Source organism: Lactuca sativa, chromosome 2 (assembly GCF_002870075.4).
Source record: "Lactuca sativa cultivar Salinas chromosome 2, Lsat_Salinas_v11, whole genome shotgun sequence".
Taxonomy (NCBI): Eukaryota; Viridiplantae; Streptophyta; class Magnoliopsida; order Asterales; family Asteraceae; genus Lactuca; species Lactuca sativa.
In genome coordinates this window covers 97147783-97160103 of record NC_056624.2, presented here as the reverse complement: position 1 = coordinate 97160103, position 12321 = coordinate 97147783, and positions in this window count along the sequence as shown.

Sequence of the window (12321 nt, the reverse complement as noted above, 5' to 3'; positions counted from 1 at the left end):
GCCTCCATTGAAGTTGTAAGATCATTCTTGGTGCTTTTTGATGATTTTAGAAGGAGAAAGTGTTGGGTTTTGTGTACTTTAACACTCCTATGGTGCATATACAACCCTAATAGCTTTGGATCTAAGTTTTCTCTAGTTATACATGCATTTTCAATTTTCCAAAGCATACTTCCTAACTAGCATACAATAGAGGATATACAACATAAAACCAAGTTAAAATAATACCTCTTTATTGTAGCTTGTAGTTTTGGCATTTCAAGAGCTTAGCACCTCAAGTGTATTGCCTCAAATGGTTCACAAACACCATGAACAAAGGAGGACTATGAGAGAGAGGCTAGACACTCCAAAATCGGCTATCTTTCTTCCTAGAACTCTTAGGGTTGATTTTATCTAAGGGATAACAAATATATATATATATATATATATATATATATATATATATATATATATATATATTGTAGGATTCCAAGAGTCATGGGTAAACCCTAATCCATACACTTGGGTTATGATCCATATCTCATGTGGGCTAACTCTTCATGGATACTTACATAAACTTAGCCCATCATGGATCAATAGCCCAAACAATATATATATATATATATATATATATATATATATATATATATATATATATATATATATATATATATATATATATATATATATATATCACTGGTTTACATAATCAGCCCCCGTTAATATAATTAGTCTCTTTTGATCACTAAATTAATTCTTGATAAATACTAATTAAATAACATGATTTCATTTAAATATATTATACTTGTAATATATTAATAAACAATAAATAACCTCTTTCTCAAATATCCATCCTATCAGATTATTCTGGTGAAGGCAACCCAAATGGACTATGCTACTCTCGGGTCAAGTACATACCAATTATAGTTATGGGCTTGGACACCTAATCCAACAGTCTCCCATTTGGATAATTCTAATAACTATTATTGCAAGTACTACTCTAAAATCCCGACGAGCAATCGTAGCTCTTAAAAGCCGCTGTCGAACTTTGACCAAGTCAATGATGCGTCCATTAGATAAAGGATCATATATTCCTCCATTCTAGGTATCATATGAACTGAGACATGGATTATAATCATTCTCTTTGTTCATGTGTTGTTTCCCGATTTCTGATTTATGATAACCGACTAATTGAACAAATCAAATCAGTCCAGGCTTGGCCAAGCGCTTAGGGTTGTCATCTCTAAATCATTGAGGGGCTCACATATATATCGCTTTTATCCCACATTAGTAAAAGGAATGGATAAACTTTGAATCAAATGCTTGCTTGCACTTACTCATCAAATCACACACAACAATATGTTTTATAACACCAAGTTATTAGTGTGTTTACATATGTCAATGTGCAACCGACTTGTAAACTACAACTCACATGTCTTGGTTTAAAAAATATAAGATATTATCGTCTCATGATCACTCGTGATAAAATCCATGAAGTGAATCAAATTAGCGTGGGTTGATTCCAATACTCAAATCTTATTACAAGAGTACTCATGAATACTGCCGCAAACTTGTGCTATGTCTAAACACCTTTAGACAATCTACAGACCCATTCATGACAGTCTAGCTTCAATACCTACTTCCAAAGCATGATCGACTGTGGATAGTTTGAATAACCTAGTTATTCGGGAAGTCAAAACATGCAAAGTGAAACACAAGAATAATCGAATCCAATATGGTCTCAAAACTTTTGAATATAAATAAAATACTCTTTATTTAATCACCATATTAATTACACATTATTCATTGTATAATGTTTCAATTGATCAACTTAATACTTGAATTAAAACAATAGTCATCCCATGCTCCAAGCATGCACACTATGTTTATCTATGGTCCTTACTTTGTGAAATAGATTAATTATAAACATTTCCAATGACAGTTATTTCACAATTCCAAATCCTTATCGTAAGTGTAAGAATACCAAATTCTTGTCACTGCTAGAATGTGTTAGATTCTAAACTATCATGCAATATAAACTTTTGTAATGTCATGGTACTAAAGTCACAAAGACTTTGCCAACGATATTACAAAGTATTCCTAATATCCAACTCCTAATATGGAAACATTTCCATATTTGCCATATGACAACTCATTATTAATAAAATCCTGTCTATTCATAATAATGTCAATATGGTCCATTCATTACTATACTTCCAGCTTCAAGTGATCAATCTTTAGCGAACCTTAGATTGTCCTTGACAGTTGTTTAACTACTTCAGTCATATTCGGTTCTGGTCCTTTTTCCTTCTTAATGCCGTAGGCATTTGGAAAATTCAGAACACATAAATATTATAGCATATGCAATCGATCCTAAACCCGACGCATATGGGATACGATTCATAATGTCTTACATAAACACATGATACTTTACCATTCTCTTGCTATCATATTTCCATATATAGAAATTCCTTATGCTGAAATATTCCAACATAACATTCATATATATTCTTGACTAAATTTTATTAAAATATCACAATCTAAGCTTTTAGATTTGAAATGAAGTATGAGTTCCTTTCCCTTAGTTATAGCAAAACAACTTTTTGAACTCTGCAACTTTATGAATTAAAACTTTTGTTTTCTATAATTAACATTGCTAACTTGCAACAGTTACCATAATGATTATAATCCCACTAGCATAACAATTATTTCTTTAATAGCACAACACTTATGCTCCCACTGGCTTTGCCATGTACCCAGAAATAAGCTGGACATCTAGAAATCAATACTTGTAGACTTTCTTACCAAAGTTCAAATTTTTGATACAAGATGCTTCGATAAGAATTTATCTAGGCTTCTCAAACTTATACACTTTTCCTTAGATGTCTCACATGTGTGTTTAACCAATTTTAGAACTTACAGTAATAAGTCTCAAATATTTAGACCTTCTGCCATTTCTCACAATTCAAACTATGAAGAGGGATGCCGTAATCATAATCGAATTTGAGAATGAAATTAACATAACTGCTATCTCCTCAAAATCTTCTTAGTGAAAGTGTTTCCTCACACTCATTTTCATGAAATGGAGAGAAACCTTTGTGTCACACCCCGAAAACCGAAGGCGGAAACATTTCCGGGGTTGACTCCACGTTGAGTATCAAATCCAATGCACATAGTAAGTAAAGTAAAACAACTATTACATTACATATTGAAAAGTTTTACAATTGTTTCAAAAGCAAAGTTGTATAGTTGTGATACATAGTGTATATATATATATATATATATATATATATATATATATATATATATATATATATATATATATATATATATATATATATAACAAAATGAAACAAGTCTTCTGCGCACTCCATCTTTGGACAAAAGGATCTTCGGGTACCCGTTCTAACGTTGACCTGAGAACACAAGCGGTTTGAAAATCAGCATAATGTTGGTGAGTTCATAAGCGGTTTTGTTTTGTGAAAATGTTCAGGTTTCCTTTCTGTTTCTGAAAATGTTACACATACCAAGAAAATCCCATATTTTCTTAAAAAGGGTTGATTATTGTTTCTCAACATGTAAAGTAAAGTTGTACACTGAAAACACGTATATTCTGTGAAAATGTATGGTTAGGTTATCTGCTTTGTTATACTGTTCTGGTAATGTACAATTGTATTCCCCAGGAAAGTCCCATACTTTCCTGAATGTTAGTTACCAAAATGTGAAAGATGTATACTGAAAAACATGGTTGCTCTTCTGAATTGTAAAGTTATCCGGTTGTTACACTTTTCTGGTTATGTACAATGTTTCCCCAGGAAAGTCCCATACTTTCCTGAATGTTGGTTACCAATGTGAAAGATGTTTATGGAAAACCTGGTTATCTTGTGAAATGTATTACGTTATTCATTATTACTATTAAGTAAATTTATGTTATCCTAATTGCGAGTTCCATAACCATACAATAGACTAGATGTGGCAATAAGTAGTCCACATCACCTTATGACTTTCGTCACCCTTGAACCATTTCGGTTCGGCTGTAGCTAGCAACCAGGTGTGGGGTAGTCAGCCCCGTATAGATCTATACACTCAAGTCACGCTCCCTATCCAAGAGATTCTGGTTACGGGTGCAGTCCTCCACTCGCATATCTCTGTGGAGTGTTCACCGAGGATGTGTCTCCAATCATACATGACTAACAATTTACTAGTAATAATATGATAATCCTCCACTCGCGTATCTCTGTGGAGTGTTACCGAGGACAAAACAGTGTACAAGTTTTATGTTCAGAGGTTCTAATGTCATGCTTTTAACTGATAAAATGTGGAAAACCATTTGTGAAATATATATAAAACATAACAGTTTAAAATCCATTTCAGAAATATATGTTTACGTGATCTGCATGTTCAAACGGTTATCAGTTGTAACAATCAGTGTTAAAAGCATATAAAATGTGAAACACACACATGAAAACAAGTTTTGAGTACATGTAATCCCTTGTAATTTGCTTGTGTCCCCCTTGAAAACAATGAAAAACAGTGAAAAATGATAGGGGTATGAACTCACCAGACGAGGAAATGCGATTGTTTTGAGTACTAAACGTTGGTTCGGGGCTTGATTACACACGAGGTTCCTATGTATTATGAAATAATATCCAAATATATCTAATTAGATTTAAAAATACTAATTAGATGAGATACTACACTCCAATGAGCTAAAACACTTCAAAACGAGTGTTTGGAGTGACCCGGGTGACATCTACGGACTTGTAATAAAGCGAGGGACTTGGGAATTGAGTTTACTCCTCAAGAGTAAACTCCCTAATGAGTTTCCGGCCATATATCCCCTACACACATGAGTTCACGGCCGTGAACTCATGTTTGGGTGATTTTGAGTGCTAAATGGCTTGAATGGACATGGGGAAAGCTAGAATGGATTCTTCTAATGCCTTGGATCGAATTGAATCGACATATACATCACTTATGGGAGTTCACGGCTGTAAACTTGGAGTTTACGGCCGTAAACTCCCCCAAGATCAAACCATATTTATTTTGTGATGCTTAGGACAATCACATGTGATTCTAACTAATTTTCCAAGCCTTGGCATGAATTTAGGGCATCAAATGACATATAACTAGGCGTTTACGGCCCTGGAGCATGTGCTATGGCCGTAAACTATCAAATGAAGGGTATTGTTATGTTTAAGGTCCCCAAACTATTTTTGGTTGGTTCTAGGATTTATTCCAAGGCTATTGGTGGTGTTGGATGGCTTTCTAACATGATTAAATGAGTTTACTCCCCATGAATGAGGAGTTTACGGCCCAAGAACATTCCTTGGCCGTAAACTCGTATTTGTCCCTCAAAATCCATGTTTAGGGTGTTCTAAGTCCGGGTTTGCAAGCGTTAAGGTCATATCTAAGTCCCAATGATGGTTTGGAAGGGTTAAATTGCTCAAAAACCCATGTTTTTATGTGTTTATGGCCCAAGCATGCTCCTTGGCCGTAAACACATGTTCCAGGTCCAAAATGATAAATTAAACACGAATTTGAAGGCCTAAGAGGTTAAACAACAAGTTGGGGATGTTACCTCAAAGATTTGGAGCCTTAATTCAATGTTTTGGACCTTGAATATTTGATGAGGAGAGAGGTTAGAAGAGAGAGTAGTGAGATGAAGAAAAAGCTTCAAATGAAGGCTTAGAACACTTTAAATAGTGTTCGAGATTTGGACACAGCGGAATTCTACCCGGTACCGGCTTTAGACGGGGCTTTTGGTCGCACCCGGCCAAGTTGCCATAACCCAATATGGTTGATTCTAGAAATGTTCCGATCACTAGAATGGGGTGTTAGAATGATTTCTAAATGCATTAGGACACCCATTAAGTCATTTTAGATAATTACAATATAATGAATTAATTAAATAGCTAAATCGGAAACGAATTTGGAAGCGACGATTGGTTGATCGAAATGGATTACGAAAAGGGTTACAAGCAATGATACGAAATTGCGGGTTGTTACATTATCCCCCCCGTTAGAGGGAATTTCGTCCCGAAATTCAAAATTAAGATACAATACAAGATACAAATCATGGATCTGGAATGAGATGTGGATACTGTTGTTTTATCGAGTCTTCACGGTCCCAAGTGAACTCCGGTCCCCGCTTGGCATTCCAGCGAACCTTCACTAATGGGATGCGGCTTTGCTTTGTACGTTTGACTTCTCTATCCATGATTTCAATCGGTTCCTCCACGAAGTTGAGGTTTTCATTGATCTCGATCTCGTCTAAGGGAATCACTAGAGTTTCATCAGATAAGCACTTTTTGAGATTTGAAACATGGAAGACGGGATGAATGTTACTGAGCTCATGGGGTAAACGAAGTTTATAGGCTACCGGACCGATCCTGGCGAGGATCTCGAAGGGTCCAATGTACCTAGGTTTAAGTTTCCCACGCTTTCAAAGCGTACCGTGCCTTTCCAGGGCGAGACTTTCAACAGGACACGGTCTCCAACCTGGAATTCCAGAGGTTTCCGACGGTTATCAGCGTAACTCTTTTGGCGATCTCGTGAAGCTTTCAGTCGTTCTCGGATTTGGATGATCTTTTCAGTGGTTTCACAGATGATTTCAGGACCAATGAGAGCACTGTCAGGGACTCGACTCTTGGCTAACTGTGTGTCCCCCAACTCGGCCCAACACAGAGGGGATCTGCACTTACGACCGTATAAGGCTTCAAACGGGGAAACCCTGATGCTGGTGTGGTAACTATTGTTGTACGAGAACTCGATCAAAGGTAGATGTGTGTCCCACGACTTTCCAAAATCAATTACACATGCTCTAAGCATGTCCTCCAGGGTTTGGATTGTTCTCTCACTTTGTCCTTCGGTCTGAGGATGATACGCCGTGCTCATGTCTAGTTTGGTTCCGAGAGCCTTCTGAAGGGACTGCCAGAATCTGGAGGTAAACCTGCTATCTCGATCGGAGATAATGGACGCAGGTACACCATGCAGTCGAACTACCTCTTGGATGTAAATTCGCGCGAGTCTTTCCATCTTAAATGATTCTTTGATCGGAATGAAGTGGGCGGACTTTGTCAGACGATCGACAATCACCCAAATGGTATCATACCCACTCGGACACTTGGGTAATTTGGTGATGAAGTCCATGGTAATCATCTTCCATTTCCATTCGGGTATCTCGGGCTGCTGGAGCAGACCCGAGGGTTTCTGGTGCTCAACTTTAACCTTGGCACCAGTCAGACACTTGCCCACAAACGTAGCTATCTTAGCTTTCATGTTTGGCCACCAACATTGTTTCTTGAGATCCAGGTACATCTTGTCTGAGCCCGGGTGAACAGAGTATCTGGTCTTGTGAGCTTCCTCCATGACAATCTCCCCGAATCCTCCAGACTTTGGAATCCAGATTCGATCCATGAAGCAGTAGACTCTGTCACCTCTGATCTCGAGTTTCTTTTCCATTCCTCTAAAGGCTTCGATTAACACGTTCTCAGGTTTGAGAGCTTCTAACTGGGCTTCTTGGATTTGCATGGATATGTTGGAATGGATGGTCATCGTCAGGGTCTTCACCTTTCGGCTTGAACTCTCCTTTCGGCTAAGGGCATCTGCTACCACCTTGGCCTTGCCGGGATGGTAACGGATTTCACACTCATAATCACTAAGTAGTTCTACCCATCGCCGTTGCCTCATGTTCAAGTCTTTCTGATCAAAGATGTGTTGCAGGCTCTTATGGTCAGTGAAGATCGTACACTTGGTTCCGTAGAGGTAATGTCTCCAAATCTTCAATGCAAAGACTACGACTCCTAACTCCAAGTCATGCGTGGTATAGTTGACATCGTGTGCTTTCAACTGTCTAGAGGCACAAGCAATTACCTTTCCTATTTGCATAAGCACACAGCCTAAGCCCTGATTAGACGCATCGCAGTAGACAACGAAGTCCTCCGTCCCTTCGGGTAGGGACAGAACAGGCGCGCTGCACAAGGCTTTCTTCAACGTCTGGAATGCAGTTTCTTGCTTATCACTCCAACAAAAGGGTACACCTTTCTATGTTAGAGTGGTTAAGGGTTTGGCGATTCTGGAAAAGTTCTGGATAAATCTCCGATAATAACCGGCGAGGCCCAAGAATTGTCGGATTTCTATGGGTGTCTTCGGTGTCGACCAATTCTCTATCGCTTTAATCTTGGAAGGATCTACATGAATACCCTCCTCACTTACCACGTGACTGAGGAAAGTTACCTTCCGAATCCAAAAATCACACTTGGAAAATTTTGCGTACAACTTCTCGGATCTAAGGGTTTCCAACACTAGCCTCAAGTGCTGTTTGTGGTCTTCTTCGCTTCTGGAGTAGACAAGTATGTCATCAATGAACATAATGACGAACTTGTCCAGATAAGGATGACATACCCGGTTCATCAGGTCCATGAACACTGCCGGTGCGTTGGTTAGACCAAAGGGCATCACTACAAACTCGTAGTGTCCATACTGAGTTCTGAAAGCTGTTTTGGACACATCACTCTCATGAAATCATAGCTGATGGTACCCTGACCGAAGGTGTATCTTGGAGAAGTAACTGGCTCCCTGGAGTTGATCGAAGAGGTCATCTATTCGCGGAAGAGGATATCGGTTTTTGACGGTCAACTTGTTCAGCTCTCGATAGTCGATACACATCCGGAAGGATCCATCTTTCTTCTTGAAAAAAATACCGGAGCTCCCCAGGGTGAGGAACTTGGTTTAATGAATCCTTTACTGAGCAAATCATTGAGTTGACTGGATAACTCCTGCATTTCTGTTGGAGCTAAGCGATACGAAGACTTTGCCACAGGGGTAACTCCAGGAATTAGGTCAATACGGAACTCGACCTGACGCTCGGGAGGAATTCCTGGAAGCTCTTCGGGAAACACATCAGGAAAGTTACAGACTTCAGGGATGCTCGCGAGGTCTTTAACTTCCTGTTTCTCGTTGATTACGTGGGCTAAGAATGTAATGCACTCCTTTCGCAGGAGCTTTTGAGCTTTGATGCAGAAAATGATATGAAGATTGGAACTGAGTTTATCTCCATAAATTACGAGAGTTTGATCCGAAGGAAGGTTGAGACGGATGGCTTTTTCGAAACAAAGGATATCAGCATGATTGGGACTCAACCAATCCATGCCAATGATGACATCAAAGCTCTTTATGGAAACCGGGATGAGATCGATAGGAAATGAATGGTCATTCAGGGTAAGGGTACAACCTACGAATATCTCGTTAGCGCTTTCTTTCTCACCGTTAGCCATCTCGACGGTAAACATTTCAGTTAAAGGTTGGGGATTATGTTTTAGGTTATGTTTGAATGAATGACTAACAAATCTTCTTTCAGCACCCGAATCGAAAAGAATACTAGAATATGAGTTGTCGAGAAGGAACGTACCCAAGACTACAGTGGGATCGGCGACTGCTTCCTCCCGTCCTATGGCTAGAACTCTCCCGGTATTATCAGTTGTTGACTTCTTGGGGCAGTTCCTTTTAAAGTCCCTAACCTCTCCACAGTTATAGCAGGCTTGACCAACGCCTGCTCCAGATGATTGATTGGTCGATTGGGCCGTAGCTTTACAGAATCGGATCGTATGTCCCCTCTTACCACAATTGGTGCAGGATAGTTCTCGACAGAGGTCGGGGTTGTGGTGATATTTGCACTTGTCACACAAAGGAAGATTACCAGCATATCTGCTAGTAGGAGTTGGAGCTATGGATCCCACAACAGAAGCAGCAACAACGGGGGTAGTAGCAGCATGGACTGCTACAGTTTTCTGTCTCTTGGAGGATCCATGGGAAGATTGACTCTTCTTCTTCTTCCAGAACTTTCTCTTCTCACCACTCCTTTTAGTCGGATCAGAAGCGGTGGTGGTTTCCTCGACGTCATCACTGTGATCAATTAGGGTTTGGGCTAAACTCTTGGCACTATCATAGGTATCCGGACGTGCAGCTAAGACGTTTCCCTTTGTTGGCTGGGTCAGCCCCCAGATGAACTTTTCTATCTTTTTACTTTCAGGAGTGACCAATCGGGCAGAGAAGTGCGAGGTCATCGAATCGAGAAGTGTATGCTGCAATATCGGAACCCTTCATCTTCAGGTTCCAGAGCTCGTGCTCTAGTTTCTGCATTTCACCACGGGGACAGTATTCGGCTATCAGGAGTTCTTTCATGGCTTCCCAGCCCATGGCGTTGGCTACGGGTAGGGTCAGAGATTTGACTCGGCCATTCCACCAAGTCAAGGCTTTATCAATGAAGGTACAGGCTGTGAACTTGACCTTATCAGATTCCTCACAGGCACAAATTTCAAAGATGGATTCAATTTTCTCGAACCATCGGGATAAGGAAATGACACCTCCAGGGCCATCGAAGGATGTTAGTTTCGCATTCATGAAGTACTTATAGGAACCCTCCTTTCGGTGTCCCTGATTGCTTTCTTGATCCTGAGTTTGAGTACCACCTCCCGAACCACCGGAACCACCGGTGTTTAATTGAGACATAGCAGCTGCCACCGCGGCGGTAACAACTGCCTGAAATACCACGGGGTCAAATTCAGGAGGAGGTGGTGGCGGAGGGTTGTTGGTCTTTGAGCTGGGTGTCTTTTTGGGAGGCATCTTGATCTAATAAGATCAAGAAAGAGAGGATGATAAGTCCTCTGAATTGAATCGAGAGATATGACAGATATATATATTCCGAATAAGCGATAAGGCAGGAAAAAGTTATCAAAGCAGGTAAACTATCGCTAATGGAATGATCAAGGATCTATACGTGAACGAGGATTTCTACAAAGAATTGGCTCGAGAAATACTCCCATAGTATTTCATGATTCGCTACGACACTGGCTCGATGTTTGTGGTATTAGGGTAAGTTTTAGGCATGTCGCATACCACAGTCACTCCCAAGCACATGTTGGCCGTGTCTCGAATGAATATAGTTGGCCAGGCTATATTGATCCTAGACACGACTACATAACTGCCCATGTTTAACCACAATATACAACACCCATTTACTTGTGTTTTGTTCTACTTATACTTACGGATCTCGACGGTTCGGTATACTTATATACTTTTGAAAATACTTATAGTTTGAAGATACTTTGAATTCAGAGCACTTAGGCCCTTTAGTGTTTATAGTTTTATACCTTGTAAGGTTTGGTATACTTTATTCACTATAAACAAGGGCTCTATTACCAATATGTCACACCCCGAAAACCGAAGGCGGAAACATTTCCGGGGTTGACTCCACGTTGAGTATCAAATCCAATGCACATAGTAAGTAAAGTAAAACAACCATTACATTACATATTGAAAAGTTTTACAATTGTTTCAAAAGCAAAGTTGTACAGTTGTGATACATAGTATATATATATATATATATATATATATATATATATATATATATATATATATATATATATATATATATATATATATATAAACAAAATGAAACAAGTCTTCTGCGCACTCCATCTTTGGACAAAAGGATCTTCGGGTACATGTTCTAACATTGACCTGAGAACACAAGCGGTTTGAAAATCAGCATAATGTTGGTGAGTTCATAAGCGGTTTTGTTTTGTGAAAATGTTCAGGTTTCCTTTCTGTTTCTGAAAATGTTACACATACCAAGAAAATCCCATATTTTCTTAAAAAGGGTTGGTTATTGTTTCTCAACATGTAAAGTAAAGTTGTACACTGAAAACACGTATATTTTGTGAAAATGTATGGTTAGGTTATCTGCTTTGTTATACTGTTCTGGTAATGTACAATTGTATTCCCCAGGAAAGTCCCATACTTTCCTGAATGTTAGTTACCAAAATGTGAAAGATGTATACTGAAAAACATGGTTGCTCTTCTGAATTGTAAAGTTATCCGGTTGTTACACTTTTCTAGTTATGTACAATGTTTCCCCAGGAAAGTCCCATACTTTCCTGAATGTTGGTTACCAATGTGAAAGATGTTTACGGAAAACCTGGTTATCTTGTGAAATGTATTACGTTATTCATTATTACTATTAAGTAAATTTATGTTATCCTAATTGCGAGTTCCATAACCATACAATAGACTAGATGTGGCAATAAGTAGTCCACATCACCTTATGACTTTCGTCACCCTTGAACCATTTCGGTTCGTCTGTAGCTAGTAGCCAGGTGTGGGGTAGTCAGCCCCGTATAGATCTATACACTCAAGTCACGCTCCCTATCCAAGAGATTCTGGTTACGGGTGCAGTCCTCCACTCGCATATCTCTGTGGAGTGTTCACCGAGGATGTGTCTCCAATCATACATGACTAACAATTTACTAGTAATAATATGATAATCCTCCACTCGCGTATCTC